This window comes from Canis lupus, chromosome 4, assembly GCF_003254725.2.
Source record: "Canis lupus dingo isolate Sandy chromosome 4, ASM325472v2, whole genome shotgun sequence".
Classification (NCBI taxonomy): domain Eukaryota; kingdom Metazoa; phylum Chordata; class Mammalia; order Carnivora; family Canidae; genus Canis; species Canis lupus.
Genome location: NC_064246.1, coordinates 38513116 through 38526116, shown reverse-complemented (window position 1 = coordinate 38526116; position 13001 = coordinate 38513116). Strand labels below are relative to the sequence as shown.

Sequence of the window (13001 nt, the reverse complement as noted above, 5' to 3'; positions counted from 1 at the left end):
AGGGGGGCGCACCCACGTTGCAGCTGCATGATTGTCCTGCTCTCTGATCTGCATTTACTGTTCCCCCTACTTCTCAATACTTGTCTGCTTGTTTGTGGCAGACCAACTACACTCACCCTTCAAGTCCCTCCTCCTCTATCACTGCTTCCTTCTCAAAGCCTCTTCTGACCTTTCCCCCACCTAGAGCTCCTTCCTGTCATTTCTACAATCCCTTGTGCTTCCCTTTTTGTAGTCCTTATCACAGGGCATTACAATGATGTGTTTACGGTTCATGAGCTCCTTCAGGGCAGAGATCATGCCACTCATTCATTTAATCTCTGATGAGCAAGGGTCTACCCTAGATGCTAGGGTTTAGCAACGGTTCCTTACAGACAAGCTCTTGTTCTGTCCTGTCTTCATGGCACTCATATTCCACTGGGGGAAGTGAACTAAATGGAACTCATTTTCAGATTCCCATACTTTAGCAGGAGGCTTGATGGAGAATGGTTCCTCATTAAGTCAATAAAATGAATGGATGAGGCGGCCAGGAATTTCCTTTTTTGGGGCTAGGGACTGAATACTATGACTATGTCACCGTGGAATGAAATCAACTCAAGTGGAAATCTGATAATTGTCCTACCAAATCCAGAATTCCCTGGAAGAGTGATTTGTACTGTATAGACCAGGAGCCTAAAACTCAGTCACCTACAGGGAACCAGAAGGTTGAATGCGTATGTGACTTATTTCAGGTATGAGACCATTGTCTGCCTGTTTCTGGAAGCTGTGGTCAACAGGAGAGTGAACACTGGGAGATATGAAGCTTCCCTTTTCAGCTGATTCACTTGTTCCTGTAGGAACATGAACCTAGTCTTCCCCAATTTCTCAATAGAAGCCAAAAATTTAACATTTGACTCTAGATCTTCAAAATTTTCCCTAATTCTTGCCTTTAGACTCAATCTCCAGATTTTCAGTACTTCAGTTGTTTTCAATGGCTAGACAAATAAAAAGTCTGTAGATAATTGCCTGCAGCTACTGGTACTGATCCAACCTCAAACCAAAATCCCAGCTAGAGACACTTCTTTACAGTTAATGCTTCTTGTCTGAGTAAGTCCTGAAAGGAAAAGGAAAAAAAAAAAAAAAAAAGAAGAAGAAATAACTGGAGAAGGCTGAGAAACAAGAGCTCTTACATAGGATGTGCTTACAAAGACATGCCCACCTCTACCTTGTAAAAGCCTGGGTTAAGGGGTTGGGGCTACGGTCTAAAGGAAGGAGCCAGGCCTGGCATCAGTGATCTCCCTAGGCGGCCACTCAAAGCCATTAGAGCAAGGGGAAGTCCAGGTGCCTCTGCTACAGGTTGTCTCAATGAAGAGGGGCCTGCCAGAGTGCAACCGGATAGCTTCCTGGTCCGAAGGCCTATTGGCCTCCCCCCTGCACTTCTGGACAGTATTAATTCACACAGGCCTACAAACAAGCCAGGCACTCTCTGGCCTATTGGGTTACGTACAAAGCACAAATGAACTTCCTGGGATAACTAATAAAGGAAATTGGAAAGGAAGGAGCAATCTATCAATTATCAATAGGCAGCTCACAGGAACTGGGCAAATTAAATAGTTAACATGGCTAATAAAGATGAAAAGAAAACTATAGAATTAAAAAATATATATATTCCTCTAGGATGCAACTGATGGAAAGAACAGGCTGCTTTTTTCGCTCCCACAATAACTTGCTGTGTCAGGTAAGGTTGGAGAGAAGGAGAGGAGAGTAAAGATGTGTGCCCTGGATACCTTTGCCAGCTTGGGTGCATCCTTACAATTACCTGGGGGAAGGTTCTCTACTGCAGAAGCTGCTGGAGGCAGGAGAGCTTGGGGCAGTACTTCCCCAACAGCAGAGACAGGGTGGTGGTTGACTGGAGGCAAGACTTAGCATAGCATTCAATGACACTGGATCACAAAATGGAGAAGCTAGTTCCTTCTTGATTCCCTTTCCATCTGGTGCTACTGACCTTCCACGCCTCCCTGACACTCGCGGACCCCTCTTGAATAACGGGGGGACACAGGCACTCAGCCTCCTGCAGGCAGCCGGATCCAGCTAGAATGTCACACATTGCTTTGTCCTTACCACATTTAGTTTTTCAGTTCCCTTCTTCACATGTAGAGGTGCCACATTTCCATGGCAGTAGCTATCTGAGGTCCTTCTGAAATGGACTTATTTAAATTTTTAAGGGATGCCGGGGTGGCTCAGCAGCTGAGCATCTGCCTTCAGCTCAGGGCATGATCCTGGGGTCCCAGGATCGAGTCCCACATAGGGCTCCCTGCATGGAGCCCACTTCTCCCTCCTCCTGTGTCTCTGTCCCCCTCTCTCTCTGTCTATCATAAATCAATCAATCAATTAATCAATCAATCAATCTTTAAAAAAAAAAAAAAGAGTGAGGTAAATTTTAAAAGTTATATTCAGGGGATTCCTGGGTGGCTCAGCAGTTTGGCACCTGCCTTCAGCCCAGGGTGTGATCCTGGGGTACCGGGATCGGGTCCTGCATTGGGCTCCCTGCATGGAGCCTGCTTCTCCCTCTGCCTGTGTCTCTGCCTCTCTCTCTCTCTCTCTCTCTCTCTCTGTGCCTCTCATGAATAAATAAATAAAATCTTTTAAAAAATTAAAAATAAAAGTTATATTTATTTATTCAGGATAAAGGGAGGTCGTCATGAGATTCTAAGCCCCTTACAAATTCATTCAACTTTTAGAAATGGCTTTGGATTTCCCCTGAGTATCCCATTCTATTAAGAGCTGACATTATTGGCCTCCAAAGACCAAGCAGAGGGACTCTACATTAATCAAATGCATTATTTAATTCATTTATTCCAATTCCTCTGCAAGATAAGTAATACTTTGGGAGCCCTTTTTACAAATGGGGAACTGAGGTACATGCCCCAGGACAGCTGGATGTAAAAACATGAAGCCTAGATTGTTTCCTAGGCCTCAGAGTGACTCAGAACAGAAGAGCGAGGTAACCTGGCTGCTTTCTGAGTTACTAGGATAGGTTTCCCACTCTCAGGGTTCTTCCAAGGATTAAATGAGATAATGAGGGAAAGCCCTTGGCTTAGTGTCCTGGCACGCAGCGTTTGTCCAGTAAGTTTTCTCTCTCCTTCCCAGGGACAGGCGCAGGGCTTTAGGACAGTATATGACTGGTTAGTCTGTTTAACAGCTGCTCACTGGTTTCCTACCTCCCCACTCTCCTTCCTACCCCATCTCCACATGACTGCTAGATTAAGCTGCTAAAATCCCAATTCTGACACCACATGGAGCTCTTCAATCTTCAGTGATTCCCTATTGCCTGGAGAGTGAGAGGAAAATGCCTCAGCCCAACAGTCAGAACCTCCAGGAGATGCCTTCAGTATAGCTCTCCAACCTTCTATCTGGTCCAATTCCCAGGGTGAGAGCCAGCATTTCCCACAGCACTGCCTTGTCTGTGATGATCTGTGAGGCTCCTGGTATCTTCTTCTTCTTCTTCTTCTTCTTCTTCTTCTTCTTCTTCTTCTTCTTCTTCTTTTAAGATTTTATTTATTTATCTGAGAGAAAGAGAGAGAGAGAGAGAGGGAGAGAGAGCAAGCACAAGTTGGGGGAGGGACAGAGGGAGAGGGAGAAGCAGATTCCCTCCTGAGCAGGGAGCCCGACATGAGGCTCAATCCCAGCACCCCGAGACCATGACCTGAGCCAAAGGTAGATGCTTAACTGACTGAGGCACCCAGGCACCCCTTCTGGTGTCTTCTCTTTAAAAAAAAAAAAAAAATCATTTATTTATTCATGAGAGATACGGAGACAGAGAGGCAGAGACACAGGCCGAGGGAGAAGCAGGCTCCCTGCACGGAGACGGATGGGGGACTCGATCCTAGGACCCTGGGATCACGCCTTGAGCCAAAGGCAGATGCTCAACCACTGGGCCACCCAGGTGTCCCCTGGTGTCTTCTTAACAGACAATCCAACCCACCATTTCTTAAAGCCTGTGCCAAATGCTTTTTCTCCCAGGAAGACTTCTCTTAACCTCCCGTCTCTTCCATTGTCCGCCTGCAGTACTTGGTTCATCCTTGTGTGAGAATCCTCATGCTTCCCTTCTTCACATCACAGCTAGGCAGGGTCCTTTCTTGTGTTTCCAGCATGAATCCAAGTTCCTTAGAGTAGGGCAGAGACATAAACGTTTTATTCATTTCTGCATTGTTCGTTGTGTTCATAATATAACATTGTGTTCAATAAGCATGAATTGAATATCAGTTGGTGCTAAAGGACAAGATAGAGATATGGGTTATACTCAAACAATAAAAGATCAATTAATTACCCTTTCTTTGAAAATAACTCATATCTCTACCCTAGCCTTTTGTATCAACTGAACTTGATTCACAATTATCAAACCATGTAGCGAATACTGAGGATGGAGAATGAATGAGATGTGGCCCTTGCGCTTGAAGAGATAAAGGCCCAAGCACAAACTTAGTGCCAGGGTGACAAGCACAGCCGCCAAGATAAGAACCCTACTAGCTTGCACTCACTTGCTGCTTCCCATGTGCCAAAGGCTATGGCAGGCTCTTCATATGCATTATCTTATTCAAGCCTCGGACCAATCCGATGGATTAGATTCTTCTTATTAGATTCTTTGTTTTATAGATAAGGAAACTGGAGTTGCTAATGGTTGAGTTGTGTGGCCCAGGACCCTCGTTAGGGATCACATTCAGGGACATATTACAGAAGTCCACCAACCAGCAGCCTGGGGGCAGGGTGTCCCAGGCTGTGCCATCAAAGGCCAGACACCTCCTGTCTTTCAGCTTAGGGTGTGACCTTTCTCCTCTCACTTGTCACTTTGTGGTTGCAAGATGTCAGATCCACACCCAGACTCACATCTGTGATCTAAACAAGGAGTAGGGAAAGGACAAGGAAGAAAAGTCACAGGCAATTAGTCTGACCCCTTTGAAAGAGTCTCTGGGAAGCCTTAGCAGTACACTCCATCTACATGTCATTGGCCAAAGCCATGTCATTTGAGCACTCTTCACTGCAAGGGAGGCAGGATATGCAGTTATATAAATGGACTCCTTGCCAGGCTAAACAAAACCGGAATTCCTTGAGTAAGAAACAAGGAGAATGGATATTTGGTGAGTAGTGAGCAGTGTCCATTACCCTACTTTCAAGCCCGGTCTTGAGTTTAGTGGTATACTAAAAAACACCTAACTGGCTAGGGGTGCAGGGGAGGGGGCAGGAGAGCTCTGATTTGTGGCATTTGCCAATTTCTGTGGTGTCAATACTCTCATTGTGGGCAACATTAATCTACAAACATGAGTGCAAATGTCTTACAGAATTCCTGAGGATTTAACAATCCTCTTTCACAAGCTGGTGTGAGCCAATTCCAGAACATCATCGCCTTGAACCTGCCTGACTCCAGGTAAAACACTCTTTACCACGGTACTTTCCCAAATGCCATGGGACTTCGGGCAGGGAGCATCCAATGGGCATCCAGGGACCATGCAATTCTTGAACTTTGGAAATCTGTTGAGGCAAAAAGACCATCTTGAGATCAGATGTGCTACGTATTTAAGTAATCCGATATAACCGAGAGGTGCCCTTCTACAGGCAGACCCGTGGCAGACAGGCCTGAAGCCCCTGGGAACAAAGGGTGTTGCTAGGAGTGACACACCGAAGGTTCTTCCCCAGGAACACCGGCGGAACATTAGGACCCTGAGTCAGGGACTCAAGGCCAAAGGCCCTGATCAAGCAACTAATACCTAAAATTGAGAGAAATGGAAGAAATGTTCTTGCTCTCCTTGCACCATCTTCTTTCCTACTTTTACGGCAGTGGTTCTCAACTAGGGTGATCCTGCCCCCTGGGGAAAAATAGGCAATGTCAAGAGACATCTCTGGCTGCCGAACCCGAACCCGGAGCAGGGTAGGGGTGCTACTAGTATCCATCGGGGAGAAGCTAGGGATGCCACTAAACATCCTACAACGCACAGGATAGCACCCTGACCCAAAATGTCAGTGCCACCATCGAGAAATGAGCCAACAGATGTTGCCTCCATGAGTTCTGTGAGCCACAAAAAGATTTATTTTCTCACCTTTTTTTTTCCCTTTTTTTCTTTCTTTCTTTTTTTTTTTTTTTTTTTTTTTTTTTGCCAGTGCTGGTGACAGTGGGGGAGGAGGGATGGAGAAGGGAAGACGCTGTTTATTATTCAACTCCCGCTTCCACAGCAGGGAAAACACTGTTTATACAAAACATGAAAGGTCGCTGCCACAGATATCAATTCCATATTGCATGAGCCTTTGCCAAATCAAATTAGCTTATTTTCCTTGATATTAAGTTTGACAAGCAAAGAGACTGTGAAAACCAGAATTCCAACTGGGCGTGCCCCTGTAATTCAGTCAATTCTTTTAGCATGGAGATTCCAACAGTAGCCTTATTCTTCACGTAAGGATTATATTACTGTCTGTATTTATCTTGTCTGGAAATTTACCTCATTGTATCCTCAATTCCTTCTAATATTCAGAGTCTTCAGGAATGTGACAGAGGCAGCAGACGCTGTTTGGACTGGCAGTGGATGCCAAGGGCAGTCGGCCGGGTGGTGCCCCAGGAAGAGAGGGGCCCCTGCTCCGCGGGAAACCCACTATTAAGACGATTTGGTGCGGGGCAGTGGTGTGTCAGCATTTGTGTCAGTCAAAAGAAAAAAGAAAGAAAGAAAATATCCCCAGGCCAGTTACTCTTAATGGTTTTTGGTTCCGGATAGCTTTGAAAATCTGATGAAAGCTGGGATCTCTCTTCTGCAGACGTGTGCACACATACCCACATTTTGCATGGAATCCGGAGGGCTCACTGGCTTCCTGATGCCCAACCACGGAGCCCCGGGCCCGGATTAAGGACCTCTGCCATAGGTCAAAGTGTGTAGTAAAAAGAGGCTGACCGTGGCACCAGACGGCCCCCATCATGTCCCGGCACTTCCTTGGCATGACCTTACATCTGTGACCTCAGGCCCGACTTTGCTCTGCTGTAGAATAGATACTAGCATCTCCTTTGCCCAGTGGCCCTGTCATCGAGGATGAGCTTGCTCCAAGTCAGTGTGGAGAGTGTGGCCCAGGTAGGGAAGTGGATGAGACCACTTATTCCCTGAGCTAGTGTTTGTGGGGCACCTACTACCTGCAGACCTCTCGCAGAGTACTGGGGACTCAGAGACAAATAGGAGCCTCTGCTCTCCAGGAGCTCACAAAACATTTTCAGTTTCCCAGGAGAGGGCTGAGGTGGCTTCAGCTGGTGCCATGACCAAGGTGGACAGGAATGAATTCAGGAGCCATTAAGGGGTGAGGCTTCATGAATAAGACTGGCTCTGGGAGCTGAGGCTGGAACAAGAGGAAACCCGAGTGTACCTTTCTAGCTGCACAAAAGGCCTGACCTCAGGATCATGCATTTTTTATATAAGCCCAGAATGCAGCAGCTTTGAGGTCTGGTAACAGTGCCCAGAATCCCCCCCAGAGGGTTGAGCCTCCAATGTAGTCTTCCACAAATTACTCTGGTTGTTGCACTTTGGCAACTGTGATCTAAGGGGAGCTACTGAGCCCTGCTTTCTGCTGGAGCCCGGAAGGATAGACATAGCCTCTCAGCTCCACCAAGCCTTTCTTGTTCACGAATGGGGACTGACACACAGGAGGCGCTCCCTTAGCATTTGCTAGAAGGAACTAATGAATGGGCTCATCTAGGGGGAAGCACACAAAAGAGGACAGGGCAGGTGATGCTAAGAATACTTGGTTGGGAGGCCTTAGGGACATGGCCTTTAGGGGGCAACATGAGCAGGAATTAATGAGATAGAAAAGGGGACGCGAAGGGAACAGACACAGGGAGGACTGTCAGCAGGCAGGAGACCTGCAAAGTCAAGACACGGAGAAGGTCCGTGAGGTTGGAGCACTGAGCCCCCGAGGGGGGCTTCAAAGGGTGGCTGGAGGGGCAGACCATACAGGGCCCTTTTGTAGCTGGTGGTCTGTCAGTCTCCTGAGCTGTGGGAGGCCACTGAATGGCTTCAAACGCCTTGGGAGATTTTCTTCTCTGCTTTTCTAATCCTGACAACTGCAGCATGAGGGAGCATACTCTGTACACTTGTCATTTGCCTTCCCAGACTCATCTCTCTTTTCTTCCTGGACACAGTGCCCTGAATTTCCCTTGGCAATCTACCCCTCCCATCCCCTTGGCCATGAGATCCGGTTGGGACTGGTCCCATGCCAGATCCAGGAGGTCCCTCATTGCCCCAGGCCAAGGAATATGTCCTCCTCTTGACCATAGGAATTGATTTGATGATGGTCACAAAACACATTCAGCACAAACGAAGTGAGAGGAGACATTGGCCATGGACTTCCAGGATGTGAGGCTCTATCTTCCACAGGAACTATTGAAAGACACTTTTTTTTTTCTCCTGGATGATTCGGTATAAAATCCCCACCTACCTCAGAAGCTGTAGCAGGAGAAGAGCCTGTGACTCCTATAGGCCACCGTGTGAGATTGAAAGATGGAACTGACATTTTGAAAGACAGAGCCAAGTAATATAGATAAATGAGGCTTGATTATCCTCCATGAGCACCTGGATCCAGCCTCACCTGATGCCAACTACTTCTAGGCCTTTCAACTTTCCCAGCCACTAATTTTCTTTTGTTTTTAAGGTCGTTTTTCAATTGGGTTTTGGGCATAAAGGTACTTAATTGATTGATGCAGGCGGTTGAACCAGTGCTCTGATGTTGCTGATTCTGCAGAACAGTTTTTATAAAGACTTGTCGAAAGACAGGGACATCTGGGAAGTAGCAGCTATGTGGAAACAGTAATCTGAAAGCATGAAATCTCATATTTTACCAAAGTATTATGATGGGCCATCAGTCCAAAACTTCACACCACAATACAACCAAATTCACAGTGAGTGGTCTGAAATGCATGTGGACACGGTTGCAAAGATTCGGGATTCAGTTTCCATTTGGAGGAGAGCCTAGAATTTTTGGATGTTTCCCTAAGGATTCAAGCTGGTGGATCTGAAAAGCCAGCAGGGGGATCTCCTGAGAGGCGTTTTTACAACTCTCCAGGATACTTCCTCCCTGAGGATAAGAAGGCACTTTTCTTCTGGTCCTTAGGCCCTTCCATGGTGGAAAGTTGGCTGGAAATCAGAAGGGATGAGTAATGAGGAAAAGTTTGCAGGCTTCAAAGAGCAGCATTTGGTTTGGGCTGGGCTTAAATAATCAGTGGAAGGCCTGGTGGGTGGGTTCATGTTTGTCGAAGGCCATTCATTGCTCCCTGGTGCTGGGCATGCTTGGCCATCTCTTCTTTTTGTACTCAAGGAAGACGACAAAGGGCAAGTGGCAGGCCTGCTGTGCTGAGGCCTGAGTCTCAGCCGGCTGGCAGAACGGACCCTGTGGAATCCGCATGGCCTCTATTCTTTCAAGGTGTCTCGAGCCTCAGGGCTCTTTCTCCTGAACAACCTGCTCAGAGCTTTTTCCAGAAAGGAAACCAAGGGGGACGAGTAGAAATGACATTTGATCTGCCTTTACATGACCTGTTGGAATTTGCCTTTCATAGACAATATTTTTTTGGCTCTTCTATGAATCGAATAGTTGCCTACTATCTCTGAACTTCCATTTCTCCTTTGGCTCAATGAGGACCATGCCACCTCCTGCTCCAATAAGTTGCTTTAAAATGAAAAGAAATATCATATGGAAATTGCTCCATACAGTCCCGCCCGTTAATGAGCTCACTAAATATTGGCTGTAACAGGCAGGCAAATTCCAACATGAGAACGCTACAAAAATTGTAGTCCAGTGTCATGAAATGTCATGTTGCCGTGAAAAGGAAAAATAAAAATCTAACTAAATAAAAGCGAACTGCTTTGCAGTGCTTATTTGCATGAAAACACAACGAAACATTTTCAGTTTTGCAGTGGAGGGGTCACAGAGTTCAGCCCATGCACTGGCATGTGGTCTTGTGGTTTCTGCCCAATGAATCAGTCCATGATGGGAAAATTAACTTATTGGAGCACAGTAATGTCAATGTCACTCTGAGGAAGGTGCTGGTACAATGTACAGCCTCTACAAACGTTCGACGTCAGGACATTAAATAATGTTGTCTGGGGGGCTTGCTGACATGCTGTTCCCATTTACAACCCTGATGTTAATCTAAAACATTTTGGTTTGACATTGGGGGAGACGAAGGGGCAGAAAGCGGAGGACTCCTATGTTCCTGTCGATGACAAGTAGGACCTGAGTGTCGACCCTTGGGGCACTGGTTTGGGGGTGAGTCATTCCGCCAACTGCACAGCGGCTGTGTGAGTTGGACAAAGCCAACTCACGGTCCCTCCATTCCAGTTGGTCCAGTTGGCTCCTGAGCACTGGCCCATCCGCCAGTCTCAGAACCGATGAACCGGAAAGCTGCTTGGACATGGATTGTTCTCTCTTTTGCTTCTAATGGGAAACTTCCTTTCCCTGAGGGGATCTCTCCAGCAACTTCTGCTTATTTCTCACTGCAGAATTGTCTGAGCCAGAGAAGCAAGTGCAACTTTAAAACAGACAGAGTTTGCCAGGCTTCTCAGTAACCCTCTAATAGCCTAGATTGACTTTAGTGGTTTGGAGGAAGTTCACAGTTTTCCAAACCAGCTCCTCCATCACTCTAACAGCCAGGGTGTCTGGGAAGACTGCCTGTCTTTTTTGCAGGGGCCATTACGCTAAGAGATAGATTAAAAATCATAAGAAAAGGCCAGAGCCTGCTTTCTCTGAGCCAGGAAAAGAAAGAGGGAGAGGTGAGTGCCTAACATCTTGGGGGGATGCAGGCAGCTGGGCTGCAGTAGGTCAGTGGAGCTGATCCATTCCCGAGAGCGGAATCGATGCACATCAAAGACCCATTCTGGCCACTTGCGGACTTCTCAGCAGAAGCAGCTTGGACACTAGAAAAACTCCTATTTTTCCATTCTGAGAAGAATACTCCTGGCAAGGGATTCGTAAATGAAGTCTGCACGGGAAGAGGGGATTAGAGCAGAGAAGGAAATCTCACCGCAAGAACTATTTACAAGCTATAAATCCGGTTGTTAATTTCTAGCCATCAAAACCGTTCTTCTATCTTTAGCCCAAAACAACAACTGATGGTCATCAACGCAGGGGTAATCCACCAGGGGAACGCTGTGCGGAGCTGGAGCACCCCAGCCATGCCAGCCACTGCCTTTCCCAGCAGATAAATTATGACCTTAATTATAAGTCAACTCGTTCTCATTAAGAGAGGGAGAGGGGGAAGCTGGAGAAGACTGGTGAAGAAATGGAGGCTGGTCGCAGGGAGCAGAAATGTGCATGCAATTTGCAACAGGAAGAAAGCAAGGCTGACTTTTATAAAAGATGTGCCAAGAACACTCCAGGCTCCAGAAGAGACGAGAGCCTGGAGCAGGCAAAGCCTTGTTGATTACGCAGAGGCAAGATCCAGCACCACCATTCTTACCAAGGGCTTCCCTCCTCATCCGAGAAGTTTACTGTAAGATAAAGATTTCTCATAACTGTCCTATATAGTGAAGGGAGGAACTGTGGTTTCACTACCCACTCGCAAGAAGGAATGATTGATAATAACTTCACAAAATTATTATCACATCTATTACCTCTTTCCCTGGTATGGCTTGCATTAATTTGTGTATCTATTATGTGCTAGATATAAGGTGAATTATAATAAAGCAAATACCGTTACTATCCCCACTTTACAGGTGAGAAAACTGAAATGTAATAAATTGCACAGACACATAGCTCGCATACACTCGAGTCAAGATTTAAACCCAGATTTATGTGGCTCCAAGTGCTTTGCTTATATCCACTCCACTGAGGATCAAAGTGGTTTTTGCTTTTCATAACTATTTCCTCCAAATCCCATGAGGTGTCACTTAACAGTTAAGGCAACTGAGGGTAACAGAAGTGTAGAGTCACCTAAAGTGACCCAACCCTTGTTTGCTGAATTCTGCAGTATTCCCCGCGCCCCCCAGAAGGGCTGGGCACAATGTTCCATAAGCCAAACATGAATCCTATCTCGATGCTTACTGAAAACAAGAGAGGAAGAGTCAAAGCATAAAGACAGTTAGTGTCTCCTAAAGAGACAGTCGACTAATTGCTCGCCCTTGACCTCCAGAGTTTCCCTGGTTCTTACCCTTTCAGAATCCAGTTGTTCAGTTTCACATTCAATTCTACAAGCTACCCTAATCCTTTCAATAAATATCTCTTTAGTTTACCTTAGCTGGAATTGGGTTTCTGTTGCTTGCAACCAAAGAATCATATTCTAGTGAATACATGGAGTATTCACAAAGATCGAAGCTGGGAAACCAAATTCTAAGGTCAAGTTCAAAGGGGATACAGAGCAAGGAAAGAGGTACAAGCCAGAGGGCTTAGGATTTGTGGAGGTATAAAAGGCAAAATCTAGTGGAAAAAGAGGTTTGAGGACAATGGAGGAAGTAGGCTGGGCACCTGGAGGTTTGGTTTTTAATTCACTTCTGAACTCATTACGCTGCATTGGTTGACCTGGGTTAAAGATCTCCAAGGACCTTGCCCATTAGATGACAACAGTTTTCCATAAAGTGTGATCAGCATTCCACTGGTAGTACAAGGCAAATCTTTATTTAAAAAAAAAAAAAGCGTAGGTTTTTATTTTTACATTTAAATTAGGTTTATGCCATGATATTGCTATTTACAAAAGTAATATAAACCTTGTTTTCTTAAACCAGGAAAGCTAAGGAAAAATTAGACAATTTAAAGAAAAAAATCCTACATAAACATGGCAAAAATCATAAATGTGACATAAAAAATAGGTGACATTTAAGAAACTACATAGCTCTCTTTATCACTCCATGACACAGCTAATGGAACCTGACCTGTGTTGAGTTAGATCTGGAGAAACCAAGATGAGACTTTCCCACTTACAAGGACCCAGGTACGTAGGTGGGGGAGAATTGAACATCAACTGTCCAGAGACTAACTTCCCTTTCTCAAATTTCATTTTCACAAGGAAGCAG

At 45.9% G+C, this 13001-nt stretch overlaps 1 long non-coding RNA gene across 1 annotated transcript; it reads right to left on the bottom strand.

Moving 5' to 3' along the window:
* Window positions 1-2603: 2603 nt before the first annotated feature.
* LOC112651799 (uncharacterized) lies at window positions 2604-5616 on the bottom strand. Its single transcript, XR_003131047.3, has 4 exons — window positions 5314-5616; window positions 4518-4872; window positions 3962-4142; window positions 2604-3542 (listed from the first exon to the last, which is right to left on the bottom strand). It is a non-coding gene; the product is annotated as an uncharacterized LOC112651799 (long non-coding RNA).
* Window positions 5617-13001: the final 7385 nt, after the last annotated feature.